The sequence below is a fragment of the Schistocerca nitens genome, chromosome 4, assembly GCF_023898315.1.
Source record: "Schistocerca nitens isolate TAMUIC-IGC-003100 chromosome 4, iqSchNite1.1, whole genome shotgun sequence".
Taxonomy (NCBI): domain Eukaryota; kingdom Metazoa; phylum Arthropoda; class Insecta; order Orthoptera; family Acrididae; genus Schistocerca; species Schistocerca nitens.
The window spans coordinates 613,824,625-613,841,138 of NC_064617.1; the positions used below are offsets into that span (position 1 = coordinate 613,824,625).

A 16,514-nucleotide genomic window follows, 5' to 3' on the forward strand; every position below is an offset into this window, starting at 1 on the left:
CGAACCTCAAAATTTTAATTTCTTCTCCATGGATTTTAATTCCTACTCCGAATTTTTCTTTTGATACCTTTTCTGCTTGCCCAATATACAGATTGAATAACATCGGGGAGAGGCTACAACCCTGTCTCACTCCCTTCCCAACCACTGCTTCCCTTTCGTGTCCCTCGACTCTTATAACTGCCATCTGGTTTCTGTACAAATTGTAAGTAGCCTTTCGCTCCCTGTATTTTACCCCTGCCACCTTTAGAATTTGAAAGAGTATTCTAATCAAGATTGTCAAAAACTTCCTGTAAGTCTACAAATGCTAGAAACGTACGTTTGCCTTTCCTTAATCTTTCTTCTAAGATAAGTCGTAGGGTCAGTATTGCCTCACGTGTTCCAACATTTCTACGGAATCCAAACTGATCTTCCCCGAGGTCGGCTTCTACCAGTTTTTCCATTCGTCTGTAAAACATTTGTGTTAGAATTTTGCAGCCGTGACTTATTAATCTGATAGTTGGGTAATTTTCACATCTGTCAACACCTGCTTTTTTTGGGATTGGAATTATTATATTCTTCTTGAAGTCTGAGGCTATTTCGCCTGTCTCATACATCTTGCTCACCAGATGGGAGAGTTTTGTCAGGACTGGCTCTCCCAAGGCTGTCAGTAGTTCTAATGGAATGTTGTCTACTCCCGTGGCCTTGTTTCGACTCAGGTCTTTCAGAGCTCTGTCAAACTCTTCACGCAGTATCATATCTCCCATTTCATCTTCATCTACATCCTCTTCGATTTCGTCTCATATCAATACGAATTCATTCTGTTAATATTCAGTGTCAGTGGAACGAGCATTTCACTCGCTCGTTTTGCATGAATACACCATACTCTCGACTGTTGTGTGAAAGCTACGAGCATTGCTCATGGCTCGACTTGAGCCACAACAAACGCACTAGTGGCTTACAACATTAGTGCTGGTTCGAATTTCTCTAGAAGCAAATTTTCTATTTTCATTTAAATTACATATTTATTGACAAATGAAAATATTATTTACTAAATATTGATCATAGTGTTTGAATAAAAGTAATACATTTATTTTTAGTTACTAAATGCTTGAAAATATGAATATCCGCAATAAATTAAAATTTGGTACAAAAATTAGAAACATCAATTGTGAAATAAATACTTTTTCATTTCTAGAGACTAACCAGTGTTACTGATAAAGGTTGTATAATTTTTTTCATTTAAGTGCGAGGCATTTCGCATCTCTACAAGACCATTTTTAATTTTTTTCATGCGCCCACTAATTACTCCCCCATTTCTCTGTCTATGTCACCTTCCCTCCTCTATTTTTATCTCTATCCCCTCGTTCGCCATCTCTGTGTGTCCAGCTCCTCCTTTCCCTGCTCTACTTCTCTGTTGTCACCTCCAATCCCAATTTGATGTTGGTGCTTCTTACCACTACAGTATTTCTTTCTGGATATTAAGTAATAAGTGTATCAAATTTGGCTGCAAATCTATCCAGTAACTTAGGAGGAGCATTTTACCCACGGTTTCGCCTGGATATCCACATGTCCCATATATTTCACATAAATTTAACATATTTCGCATTTATTAGTACAGTTGTTTCACCTGTATTTCTAGCTAATTTCGCTCTGCAGTTTCGTTTTTACGTGGCTCAATGTTTATCGCATCATAATTCCTGAACTATGTGTCATAAAGTGACATAATATTGCGGGTACATTCAGCGTTATGTGTGAATACTATCTACAAACTGCGTTGCGAATAGAATTGGTAGTAAAGTAGTAAAAAAGTTAAGCATGATGCGACAATTTTTCATGGATCTCTGTGTTTAAGGGAACATATCTCGTAGAGTGTGTGTGTACAATAATATAATTTTGCAGGTACATTCAGTGGTATATGTGAATACGTCTGCAAAATACGTCGCGAGTACAGTTAGTAGTAAAGAAGTACTAAATTAAAATGTCGTGCTTGATACGACAGTTTTACTGCATGCACAGCTAAAATGTAGTAAGCGATAAGGTTTTTTCCTTCCATCAGTTTGTTGGGGGGTGTGACGGAGAAAAATGTTTGCATAGTTTTGAAATTATGTGTAAAATTTGTTGCAAATCACTATGTATTTTCATTCTTAAACAGTGTGTGTGAATACAATCTGGCTTTTGCACATGGTGCGCTACGCTCGTTTTTTACCACCATCTCTGCCCTTTTGAGAGAAAGATGCTTCTTACTCCCACAGCGCTTCTTTTCAGGTATCAGATTATACCGGGTGATCAAAAAGTCAGCATAAATTTGAAAACTTAATAAACCACGGAATAATGTGGATAGAGAGGTAAAAATTGACACACATGCTTGGAATGACATGGGGTTTTATTAGATCCAAAATGCAGAATGGCGCTCCACCCCATATTGCTAGACGCCTGAAAGATCTCTTGTGCGCGTTGTTTGGTGATGATCGTGTGCTCAGCCGCCACTTTCGTCATGCTTGGCCTCCCAGGTCCCCAGACCTCAGTCCGTGCGATTATTGGCTTTGGGTTTACCTGAAGTTGCAAGTGTATCGTGGTCGACCGACATCTCTAGGGGTGCTGAAAGACAACATATGACGCCAATGCCTCACCATAACTCCGGACATGCTTTACAGTGCTGTTCACAACATTATTCCTCGACTACAGCTATTGTTGAGGAATGATGGTGGACGTATTGAGCATTTCCTGTAAAGAACATCATCTAAAAATGGTTCTGAGCACTATGGGACTTAACATCTGCGGTCATCACACACATCCATGCCCGAGGCAGGATTCGAACCTGCGACCGTAGCAGTCGCGCGGTTCCGGACTGCGCGCCTAGAACCGCTAGACCACCGCGGCCGGCAGAACATCATCTTTGCTTTGTCTTACTTTGTTATGCTAATTATTGCTATTCTGATCAGATGAAGCGCCATCTGTCGGACATTTTTTGAACTTTTGTATTTTTTTGGTTCCAATAAAACCCCATGTCATTCCAAGCATGTGTGTCAATTTGTACCTCTCTAGCTACATTATTCCGTGATTTATTCAGTTTTCAAATTTATACTGACTTTTTGATCACCCGCTATATGTACCAAATTTGGTGGTAATGGATCCAGCGATTTAAGAAGAGATGTGGAACATACATACATATATACATACATTTTATGATACGTATAGATTACGATCCAGTGTTTGTTAACTAACATTTCTATTTTATAATAAATATAGAATTTTAATAAAAGTAAACTAAAACGTCGCTACTAACGAAAATCTAACCAGAAACTTCACAATTTACAGACTTGTACACTATGCGCACTGCTACCAGCTCGAAAAATTTTGTGTTAACAGCGCTCGGGACCTTCAACTCTTGAAAAGCGATTATTTTCGGTTTTTTTTTTTATTTTTTTTTTTTAGAACTGAGTGGTAACGCTTCACGAATTCGAAGAACGCCGGTCCGTAACGTCCCCTTGTCAGCGCAGAATACACTACATGCGAGCTGCGACAGCGCTTGCCCCCGAAGTGGTACCGCCTCCGCTGCGCACTGAGAGAGCGAGCCGCGTGGGTGTGGGGTGTGCAGGGGCTCGCGGCGCGCGACGGCAGCGCTGGTGGCGGAGGAGAGCGAGCGCGTGCGGCGCGAGCAGCGGTCGCGGCTGAGCGGCCGGGAGGACCTGGTGGCGGCGGCGGCGGCCGCCCTGCGCGCGCGCCTGCTGCGCGGGGACCGCCAGGCGTACGACGCGGCGCGCCTGCGCCCCACCAAGCCAGACCTGCTGCGCGCCGCGGACAGCCTGCTCACCCAGGACGTGCCAGCCGCCGCGCGCCTCCTACTGCTCAGGCCCGGTCTCTAACATTTCTCTCTTACACTTATTTTTTAATACGGGTAAAACTAGCACTTCATCTTTCTTCGAAGATAAGTCGTAGGGTCAGTATTGCCTCAAATGTTGGAACACGTGAGGCAATACTGACCCTACGACTTATCTTAGAAGAAAGATTAAGGAAAGGCAAACCTACGTTTCTAGTATTTGTAGACTTAGAGAAAGCTTTCGCCAATGTTGACTGGAATACTCTCTTTCAAATTCTAAAGATGGCAGGGGTAAAATACAGGGATCGAAAGGCTATTTACAATTTGTACAGAAACCAGAAGGCAGTTATGAGAGTCGAGGGGCATGAAAGGGAAGCAGTGGTTAGGAAGGGAGTGAGACAGGGTTGTAGCCTCTCCCCGATGGCGGCCGAGCGGTTCTAGGCGCTACAGTCTGGAACCGCGTGACCGCTACGGTCGCAGGTTCGAATCCTGCCTCGGGCATGGATGTGTGTGATGTCCTTAGGTTAGTTAGGTTTAAGTAGTTCTAAGTTCTAGGGGACTGATGACCTCAGCAGTTAAGTCCCATAGTGCTCAGAGCCATTTGAACCATTTTTTTCTCCCCGATGTTATTCAATCTGTATATTGAGCAAGCAGTGAAGGAAACAAAAGAAAAATTCGGAGTAGGTATTAAAATCCATGGAGAAGATAGAAAAACTTTGAGGTTCGCCGATGACATTGTAATTCTGTCAGAGACAGCAAAGGACTTGGAAGAGCAGTTGAACGGAATGAACAGTGTCTTTAAAGGAGGATATAAGATGAACATCAACAAAAGCAAAACGAGGATAATGGAATGTAGTCGAATGAAGTCGGGTGATGCTGAGGGAATTAGATTAGGAAATGAGACACTTAAAGTAGTAAAGGAGTTTTGCTATTTAGGGAGTAAAATAACCGATGATGGTCGAAGTAGAGAGGATATAAAATGTAGACTGGCAATGACAAGGTAAGCGTTTGTGAAGAAGAGAAATTTGTTAACATCGAATATAGATCTGAGTGTCAGGAAGTCGTTTCTGAAAGTATTTGTATGGAGTGTAGCCATGTATGGAAGCGAAACATGGACGATAAATAGTTTGGACAAGAAGAGAATAGAAGCTTTCGAAATGTGGTGCTACAGAAGAATGCTGAAGATTAAGTGTGTAGATCACGTAACTAATGAGGAGGTATTGAATAGAATTGGGGAGGAGTTTGTGGCACAACTTGACAAGAAGAAGAGACCGGTTGGTAGGACATCTTCTGAGGCATCAAGGGATCACAAATTTGGTATTGGAGGGCAGCGTGGAGGGTAAAAATCGTAGAGGGAGGCCAAGGGATGAATACACTAAGCAGATTCAGAAGGATGTAGGCTGCAGTAGGTACTGGGAAATTAAGATAGAGTAGCATGGAGAGCTGCATCAAACCAGTCTCAGGACTGAAGACCACAACAACAACAAAACTAACATGTGATACTGAACGAATTCAAAGACGGTAGAGTTACAGGATTGTTAGATTGACGGGAGACCGTCACGGAAACTCTGAAAAACCTGAATGGGCAGACGCTTTCCTGTGGAAGCGTATTTGCAACGTTTCAAAAAGGCAGTCTGAAGTGAAGAATACTGAACACCTTCCAATGATTTCAGCCAGATTTGGTACACATATTAGTTACCATCTAGAAAGAAATACTATGGGAAAAAGAATCACCAGGCAGCTATTCGGGTGAGGATGATAACGTGGTGAGAGAAGGGGGGAGGAAGAGATGGACAGATAGAGAGGGGGAAGGAGGAGGTGGACACAGGTAAGGGGAAGGAGGGTATGGACAAAGTGAAGGGAGCGGGAAATAAAGATGGGGGATATGAGGAGATGGACAGATAACAAGAAGAGGAGGAGATGGACAAAGACAGAGTAAAAGATGGAGTTACAGAGGGCAGGAGGAAATGGTCAGAGCGAGGATGACAAGACGAGCGGAGGCAGAAGGAGCAGATGGGCAGAGTGGGGTAGCAGATGGACAGAGAAAAGGGGGAGGAGCATTGGGATATACCGAGCGACGAGGACAGAGGATGAGGGAAGGGCGCGTGGAGAAGGTGGACACAGAAGGGGTGGAGATGGACTAGCAGAAGATTGGAATAAATACATACCCAGGCAATGTCAGGTACTCAGCTAGCCTAGGAATATGCTACAACCCCCTACACGTCACTCCCATATGGACCACCGAGATGTAACCAGTTTCACTTCAACTAATGAGTCGTGTTTAAACTGATCACTAGTCCAATGTCAATAATCGAGGCCCAGTAGTGCGTAATTTTTTTAATCGATTTCAAATTAATGACATTACACCAGACACGTGTGGTAAATTTCAGATTTATTTCATTTTTCTTCATTTGAATCGACATTAATATTGCTTCCTCCTACATATATTTCGTGAGAAGACCATGAAGGTAAAAATTAAAGAAATTCAAGCTTACACAGAGACTTATCAGCCGTCATTCTTCCCACAAACCATTCGCAACTGGAGCAGGAAAACAGGGAAATGGCTCGGTACACGAAGTACCCTCCACCACACACTAGACACGAAACCGACCTAGGATTACACTGTCATCTGTTTCTGAGCTGTATTTAAAATTTCAAGTCTGTCGCTTATCAGGAAGTTAGTTTAAAATGAACTGCAAAATTTGCACTGAACAGGGAGGCAAGAAAGTGGTATCTTTCTCCTCTTTCCCCTTTCTCCGCACAGCCATGCTCGTCCGCTCCCATATCGCCTGGAGCGCATTCTGATACTATATATCTGCACAACGTGCAACTATCGCAGGCAAGCTCTCTCACTCCCAACCCCACACCTGCCGAACAAACCGCCAGTAAAGCGACTTAATACTGCATTCTCATCCAGTTCTAAGCTATGTTTAAAATTTCAGATCCCTAGCTCATTCGGACGTTAGTTTAAAACGAATTGCAAAACTTGTAACGAACAGACGGACACAATAGCGGCCTAATAAAAACCACATGGTAAAAACATGAATGTAGTTAAAAAACAATAGGGGAAGTGTTACACGAAAACATCATTCTAAAATCTGCACAGAAACAAATCAAATGTATCTGATATCAGTTAGCTCTGCCCAAGTTGGTCACTTTTATCCAACACCACCTCCAATTAGCTAGTGCCTTCATTGTCTGCCCTGAGCCCTCTTTTCAGCGAACAAGTTCCTGCTCACTAATTCGCAACATTCGCCGAGCAAAAGAGCCTGAGCAGAAATCAGTGACCACACACAGTAACCAAAGTCCCAATACTTTGTACACTTTTCACACCGAAAACGCAACCTCGATGATTACTAAGGATCACTCACTCCAGACTTACGAGATAATAACACAAACTCCGCCCCAGACACCCCACGATGTAGAATCGTTCTCGAGTAACCCCAAATGCCAGTTCTCACAACTCTTTCGATTGCATTTCGCGAGAACAACGTTGTCGTTCCTCCACGGATTCCCATCGGAGTTCACAGAGCATATCTGTAACACTTCCATGTTGACCGGATCTACCGGTAACAAATCTAGCAGCAAGCCTCTAAACTGCTTCAATGTTTTCCTTCAAACCGACCTGTTAGGGATTCCAAATACTCGAACATTACTCAAGAATGGGTCATACAATTTTTGTGCACACGGTTCCTTTATCGATGAGCAACAGATTCCTGCAATTGTATCAATAAACGGAAGCTAACCATTCGTCTTCCCTACCACCGACCTTACGTGCTCGTTCCATTTCACGTCCTGTTGCAACGTTACCGCCTAGATAAGTAGCCAACGCAGCTGTGTCAACCAGCACGCCACTAATATTGTACATTACAGGAATGTTTGTGTTTCGCTGTAAAGTGAAAATGCACGCACAGACTAAGCTCGAAATGACACTTCGAGGCATATTGTCAAATTCATCAGCGTTCTCAGGTTGTAACGTCCCATTCACACGTCAGCTGCATTGAGTCTGCATGTGGCTATAAGCAGTGAATTCCTGTGGACAAAGGAATATTGAGAAAGAGGCTTTGGATTTTAACAGTAATATGTACTATGCAAATCATGAGAACAATGCAAAACTTTTTTTAGCAATTTACATTCTGATGCGTAGCAGGAGATACATCAATTTGTGGCAGTGAACTGGCGAAAGCGAACACAATATATCATTCAGCACACTACGCCATCTCCCTCCACTTAGTGACCTCGCCGTCAGGTCGTATTTAATTGGAGAAGGGGGGGATGGGGGGGGGGGAGAGGAAGGTAGAGGAATAACTGGAATCTACGAAGAACATTCTTTAGGCGACGAAGTCAGTTGCCTAGCTGTGACGTAGCCACTTATAACTGGCCTGAGGATATATTGCTGTTGATTTTTTCTCCAGAAAGAGAACCAAGTGTTGTAGGGTGCTTGCGATGTACGAGCATCTCGTAACGCATTTTGGAAAACTGCACTACAGTCTAATGAGTGGGCAACCTGTAGTTGGGGACTTGCCCTATAGCTTGGGCGATTCACAGAACGAGACCTGAGTTTTACCTAAAGTGTCCAGGAGAAGTCCAGCTAGTTATAACAGCCAAACATTACATATTTCCTGTTTTCTGGTGTACCAGAATTAGTGACTTTCTTTTCGAAATGAAGTGTTCTTTCTTACATCTCAGTACTCTCCAGTTCACGGTACGTATCTCATAAAATGCCTGCCAATTTGCCTTTGTGAAGTCTGATTTGATGTCTAAGTAAGATGGTTTTGTAAATGATGACAAGCTGACGAGTCATCCTGACACTTTTACACTAATTTCGTCTGGTTTACTCCTGGACATAACTAAACGTCGCTCACAGGCGACGGAATCGTGCGAGGAGGAGCCTTCGACGCGTTGCAGGAGGCGGGGGCTGAAGGCAACAAAGGCGACGTAAGGACCTGCCACCCCTCCGGAGCTGTAGGCGACTTCTTGGAAAAGCAGAGGTGAGAAGCGCAATCTTATGGCCCTTGAGCTAAGATTCACATTCACTTGCCTCGAAGATAACGTAGGCCAATGATGAAAAACGTTTTTAATGAAACTAGCTTATTTTTGTGGTATTTAGTTTACTAAGTCTCAATTTTTATCATTTCTTACAATTAGCACTCAAGATTTTAGAATATCAATCTTGTAGTGATTATAATTACCCTGTTGATCGGGATACAAGTCGCACCTTTACATTTCAGGCGAGAAAAAAAGAGAGGAATTCTTGTCTGCCGAATGACAGGTACACAAAATACTCGTATTTCCTGTTATCTTGAAGAAAGGAAAGAGATCTAGCATCACGATACTCCCAGCTTTCAGCCCTCTGTAGCACTTCGTTGATGAAACGGCAGTTTGTAGCTTATTGTAAAACGCTGTGAGGCACCTCTAAATTCTCCCAAAACCATACTTTTTCATAGACCTCTATCGGATGAACTCTTCGCGTAAAGATTGTCTGGAAGTATAAAATTTGCATCATAACCGCGACGACAACAAAGTTTGCTGGTGATTTGTTTTCGATCGTACCACTCATTGACGGAAAACAAATTTTACTTTTCGGATAGAGAAAAATTGTGTGTTTTCTGTCGTGTAAAATAACTGAACTGTGCGCCCGATAATACGATAACAGCGACTGCCTCTACGAAAAGTCAACGATCGAAGGCTGTTACATTGTTAAATCATGATATTTCATACATAGCAATTTATTTCGAAAGACTAGCGATATTATGCTTCCACGTCTAAAGAAAAAGCACTACATTTGAAATTTGTGTGATGCGAAAATACATAGGTATTTGTATGCCAGGTAGATAAGCCATATCCGAAAATATTGTGGTTAAATTTTGTAGAAAATGTGTAGTTCTGACTTGGGCCAATACGTTATAAGTATTTCAGATACTGTTTCAATTACCTGTTTCTTATGTGAATGATGCAGTAGAACCAGGGAGCAAAACTGCTGCGAAAATACATAGGTATTTGTATGCCAGGTAGATAAGCCATATCCGAAAATATTGTGGTTAAATTTTGTAGAAAATGTGTAGTTCTGACTTGGGCCAATACGTTATAAGTATTTCAGATACTATTTCAATTACCTGTTTCTTATGTGAATGATGCAGTAGAACCAGGGAGCAAAACTGCTTCAGAATAAACTGGCCCGCAAAAAGTCGTGAAAGCATGGACGCAATAACGTACTGCGCAACACCCTCGTGGACCCGAGAAAAAATTTGTACTACCACCTCTAGACATTCAGCTGTGCGGAACGGAAGTTTTATCCAGATATCGAGAATGCTATAATATCTCAGTGAGCAGTGTCCTTTTCTGTCAGTGGAAGAAGTAAAAGAAGGCTAGTTTGATGGATATGACGTTCAAAAACTGATTTCCGACTCAAACTTTGAATCAAAAATGCCTGTCAGTTAGGGAGTGGTTGGGTATCATTCAAGGAGATTGTTGCAGCATAAAGGGCCCACATTGTGTCTATGTTCTAGTTAACATATTCGAGAAGTTCAAGAAGCTAGGCTTTTCAATGAGATTCATGAGTCACTTTTTGAGCAGCCACTTTGATATTTTCCCTAAAAATTTGGATCATGTATGTGAGAAAAAAGGTGAGCGCTTTCACCAATAACCAGGGTGATTGAAACACGGTGTTGTAGCCCCTTGAATACCAATAATATGGAAGACTATCGTTGGGCACCTCGTCGAGACATACCACAGAAAAACCTATATTAGATGCTTTATAGAGAAGAGAGAAAGGAGATATAACCCAGTTAACACAAAATCTCTATGTAATAAGGAGATGTTTCCATGTTTGTACTTATTCAGTTCCGTTGATCATGAGGGCTGTTCGGAAAGTAAGGACCAATCAGCCGCGAAATGGAAAGCACAGTGAAAATTCGATGAAGCTTTGCACACATGTTTGGGCAGTGTCTCTAGTACGTCCGTCGATCGCGTCACGTCGCTCTTTTCAGTTCTGAGCGTACAGTGAGCAAATAAAGATGCCTAGAATATAGTGTCTCCCGCCAAGTGTAAGGGCTTGGTGAGATATTTTGCCTGATTTAATGCAGCCCACATAACATAACTGTCATGCGTTTCCTTCTTCGTGACAAATGGCTCTGAGCACTATGGGACTCAACTGCTGAGGTCATTAGTCCCCTAGAACTTAGAACTAGTTAAACCTAACTAACCTAAGGACACCACAAACATCCATGCCCGAGGCAGGATTCGAACCTGCGACCGTAGCGGTCTTGCGGTTCCAGACTGCAGCGCCTTTAACCGCACGGCCACTTCGGCCGGCTGTTTTCGTGACAATTCTCGGTCGCACTTTGCCGGATCGATGAAGACGCTTGAACAGTATTTTCGATGGGAAGTATTTGATCACACACAACACAGCGCGTAATTGAATCCTCCTGAGTTTCATCTCTGCTCATGTGAAGCGCTGGCTGAGAAGACATCTTGGCACAGACAACGAACTGTAGATCAGTATAAAGAACTGGCAGAAAGAATAGGCGAAAGTCTTCAACGACGAGGATATTGGAAAGTTTGTAAAACGCTACGACAGATAGTCGAAGCGGCGACTATGTAGAGAAGTAGCTGGACGGTGTAACTGAGTGCTGCAAATAAAACATTTTTGATTTTCACAGTGGTTTCCATTTTGCGACTGGGCGGACCTTACTTGTCGAATAGCCCTCGTACGTTTATTTGCAGTCTCATGTCTTTGTCCGGTTTCTTAGTGCCTAACGTAGCCACTATGTGGCAAAAGTACACGTGATACAAGAAAATCTGAGGCCATAAATAAATTCACTGGCAAAAAGAAATAAAAATTTTCCTTCACCTGTGCAAAATACCTGTGTATATTTGGGTCTATTCTCCACCTCCTTCTGCCCATTGTCACCATCATCATAATCATAGCCGCCTTGTTCTGCTTCTCCTTCTTCTTCAGTTCAGGTAATAAAAATAAGACAGTTATGGTATCCAAGGCTTTTTCGACTTGTCCAAACTTCTCTGCTCTATGGCTATGACGCTACTCAATCTAAACCTGCTTCTTCTAGTACGCTGAATTTTATTTGTTAGGCCGTAAATGTTTATCACTTTTTTAACATCACTCTCTCTCTCGTTTAGTTTAGTACTCTCTTGTAGTGCCTTAATGTACCTTATCTCAGATGCAACTTTTATTGTTGTTTGACTGCAACTCACCAATTACATCTGTTTAATGAAGCCTGTAACGACAGTGCTTGGTAATATATAACTGTGGTTTTTAAGGTAATTCCTTTTTGGTGGGCAACCTATTGTCCCTTATAAATCCTCGTATTTCAAAAGCTTGTTCAGCTACGTATCCAATTTGTGCCAGAAGTATTACAGCGTCGGCGCGCAGATTGTAGTTAAACACAAGTATCACCTCAGTAGCCCACGTTAGGAAAGGCATAAGCAAATGTTTAGCACGATCCACTGTCAGGGCAGTGAAAGCCATGATTGAATGTGGCTGCAGTGAGAATTAATAAATGCTGAACGAAAAAAATTTCCCTGAGGTCTTAGCACTTTTCTTGAGAGTAGTGTCAAAGTGACTTGATCCTCTTCAATGTTATTTGTTTTTCGAGCACGAAATTACTGAGGAGGAATGGTGTCCAATTGAGGGGTAATTCTGACGACAGTACACAGCGTAGTTGCGAAAGACTTTACGTACATCATCTATGTTGGACACTGAGGATAAAACATCTGAGGTAACCTCTTAAAGAGTATTCTATCTCGTAGAAGCTGTTATTCTTTTATCGCATTTGCCAAGTGTTCTGCATATTCATTGTAAAGTTTGGAAACATCGACTCTGGTCCTATAATAAATTACAAATGTAGGTTCTGAATGTCGGGAACTGTGATTCATGGCAGCTACGTTAATGCGCAGGAGAGTCGCTGTGTCCGCGACCGGAGACACTGCGGAGGAGAAGCAGGACGGAGCTGATGCAGCAGACCTGGGCGGTTGCCAAGAAGACGTCGCAGAGCCAGCACGACGCGCCGTGCTGTCGTCGGCGGGGCTTTTACCTGCTAGCGAGACGAACGAGGAAAGCCAGCTGGCCGTGTCCGGCAGAGCTGTCAGCGTTTAGTTCGCTACGGAAAAAACTCACACTATCTCTCTGACTACTGTCGTTAAAAACAATCATAATGTTATCCACTCCAAGAAAGAAATTAAACACCTTTTACATAAGTTCAAGCACTGTGTAGTTTACTGCATTTAAGAACTAAATATTAGTGATCGCCCATGTTTTCTCTGAGTGAGTGACTGACGTTGTGCCTTCTCACATTCAGCCACCTGTTTGATTCCGTTTTATGCACAACTAGTTGATAAACCCGGCATTTACCGGGTATTCATTTTGCCATTTTTCTGTTAGAAACTGAAATAAAAAAGGGAAATGTGTTTGTAGCGCAGTATCTAAAAAGAATTCATTTTCATACATTTGTGAAAACTTCTTTGACATTATGAAACAGTCTTACAAAAGAGTATGCACAATGTACAAATGTATAAGTACAGCTGCTTCGCGTGTCTACAGTGCGATTTTGTAAACGTCTCTAAGGCAATGCCTCTTCATAGCTCTATAGATGGCTACTGTGTTCGCCTAAAGGTGGTTGCGCTTCGCAGTTGAAAGCTATCAAAATCGTTTACAGTTGTCACGTATTTCCTTGAGCTGACTGGACTGTAGGAGTGGCTTAGTAGCAAAGAATAAACGTATTGAAACTTCATGCATGATGCGGCATTTTATAACGTATCTCCGTGTTTTTGTCTTTATATCTCATGAACTATGTGTCGTGCAATGAAGTATTTGTGTATGTGCATTCAGTGGCATGTGCTGATAATGTCTAAAAAAAAGTGTTCCGAGTAGAGTGAGTAGCTGAGTAGCAAAGAAGTACTAAACTTAAACGTCATGTATGAAGTGGAAGTTTTTCACTAATCTCACCGTTCATGACGTCGCGTCGCCTGAAATATGATACGTAGATAGGTTTATCCAGACAGCCATTGTTGTCTGGCAGTAAAGGATATGCGTACCAAGTTTGTTTGAAATAGGTATAGTGGTTTAGGAAGAGATGTGGAACATACATACATCGATTTTTATAATATATGTGGATATTGGGACGACCGACCCAACCGTCGTCTTCACAAGCTGCGATCTGTGTGATTATTCGTAATCCCAACCCGCACTCCGATCAGACTGAAATGTTGGTGACGCGCCGCTGTTTATATCCGAGTTCGACTCCTGGTGCCCGTTATGCTCTTTGATTTTCATTTGTTTTTCAGGCCCTGCACTAATATTCCGTGAAATGAAAATTCTGTCAGTATTTTCCACTTCTGGTAAATGAGAAGGCAGGTGAATTAATAATACGTTGGGTACTGACTTCAAGCCTTGTTTAAATTGAAACATCTATCGTGCTTTATCCTATTTTCAACGTATCCTTACTTCAAATCATTGTTTCCGAGTGCTGCCTCGAATAAAACGTTGAAATGCGTTACGATGACACCATTGTCGTTGCCAAGACGCCACGATGCTGGATAGTATTAATAATCGATCCTATGGAATTAGGGTGTCGGAGAAACTAGTAAACCGGAACGTAAGTTTCCGTTTAAAGAAGGCTTGGAGTCCAGTACGCATTGAGTTAAGATCTCTCCAACCATTTTATCTACCAGAACGCTGAGAGAATGTGCGTTTTAAGGAATACCAGCTCAGGCTCTGAAAAACAAATGAGCGTCAAAGTGTGTAGAGGGTGCCAAGAGTCGAACTATGCTACTAATGTTGTTCACAATTTGGTTGGAATGCAGACAGCGAGCACACATAACAGCACAATTCGCCGCTGTATCGGTTGTCGAAATATTGAGCGTCAAATTAAATCAAGAACTCGGCTGTATGTCCGAAAACACTCCATTAAACTGAATATTTTTGATGGCTTGAAAATGTCTAAAATAAGTGGGAAAATACGTAGAGTAAATTAATCGTTACTTCCGTGGAACAGCATGCACTTAGGCTGAAAACAAAACAGCTTCTGAACAAAAAGTGGCATAGCGTAATGAAATGCTCGGATGACGTCTTTGGTCAGGAGACCCTTTCCGGGATGTTCTGTCTCCTGACACAAATCTTTTTATTTGACGCCATTGCAGAAACTGACCCTTTGATGATGTTCAAATGAAGTTAAGAACCACGCACACAGAAACACACACACACACACACACACACCTGTGCAGAGAAAATCCCCGGCCGTGCCGGGAATCGAACCTGAGGATCCGTGATCGAGAGTCACCAAGGCTAACCCCAAGACCAAGAGCTGTTGACGAAGTAACATGATGTCCATCAGTTATCCATACTTTACTTAAAGGGTGATTCAGATCAACCAAGTTTTTCTGCTTACGGTTTCTGCTGGGTGGCTCGATATCAACTGCAACACGTTATTATTCCCTTCCGCCTCGTTTTGACTTAGTACTCTTACACAATTAAAGTAAACCGCAATAATATTCTTTGCAGGGAACTGACTTCGCATTCTTATGGATCATTTTCATGTCGGATGTGTTGATATCCATTTCTTCCTTGATGATGGAACATACTGCAAGTTTCCAGTTATCTAACTGTCAGTTGACCCATGGTCTTTCTGCTTATAACTTTGTGATACTCTTCTGGCACAAGGATGAATTTGGTGTTTCATAAATTTTTGCACTCTTCCATAGGTGCCATCAATCGGCAAGTAACTCTGAACGCGCATGTAAATTGCAGTACGTGTGTGTGGGAGCCTGATTAGCACTAATGAGAACCCACTTTTTTGGTTCTGTGCCTTGTAAAAGCTACAGAATATTTTTTTCTTACTTCCGAATTGTCTTTACAGCATTTTTTAAATTGGTAGTAAAGTGCAATAGAAACTGTTGATATGAAACTGACTTGCTGTTGTTAGCAACAGGCTATTGAAATATCCATTTACTTTTGGTTCTCTAGCTGCATAGTTTAGTCTGTGAAGCAATTTTCAATCAAGCATAGTGTAACCAGTCAAATGGACATATTTCGTTTACAGCCTAAACATTTGTCTAGTCACATATAGGGCGATTCAGTTGCCCCTACCGATTCGTTTTATGCAGCCCACATGACAGGATTATTTTTTTGACCAGTTCACTCTGGAGACGTGAAGTATATTGTGAAAATGTTGCAGAATAAGTGGTAAAGTATACGGAGACACCTTAGATCTACTACTCTAATTTTGTTTATGAAACTATATTAGCATTTTAATGCGACGTTATATACCGGAAAGTTATTATTTCCTTGCTTCCTATTTTGATATCTCCCAGTAATTTCGTTATTTCAGATGGTGAAACACACATTATAAAACAACGTTTCTGAACCATTTACGAAGGATTAAGAACTATCAACAGAATAAACTTACAGAGACATCCAAAACCTGTATGATTATACTGCTAATTACACAAACAAGACTGGAAACACTTGGATAAGTATATCTTGACCCAAAAATACCGAGTAACTCACGATAAATCCTCACTTGTACTTTTTATTGTATGATTCCGTTTGTTAACAGTCGCCCAAAGCTCTGAGAGGAACTTACACCGATTACAGGCCTCTTGCCTGTATGGGTACCATTCCTGATAGAGATGTAGTGCGGGTTGCGTAAAACGCCATCGGTAGGGGCAGCTGAATCACCTTGTATTGTTGAAATGTGAT

General features: G+C 42.0%; 1 protein-coding gene and 1 long non-coding RNA gene across 2 annotated transcripts in view; one reads left to right on the forward strand and one right to left on the reverse strand.

Annotated features, from left to right (window-relative positions):
- Positions 1–16,514, reverse strand: part of LOC126252471 (uncharacterized) — a 751,218-nt gene that overhangs the window by 42,676 nt on the left and 692,028 nt on the right. The window lies entirely within an intron of this gene.
- Positions 3,721–12,927, forward strand: LOC126251644 (uncharacterized). Its single transcript, XR_007545763.1, has 3 exons — positions 3,721–3,837; positions 8,667–8,790; positions 12,716–12,927. It is a non-coding gene; the product is annotated as an uncharacterized LOC126251644 (long non-coding RNA).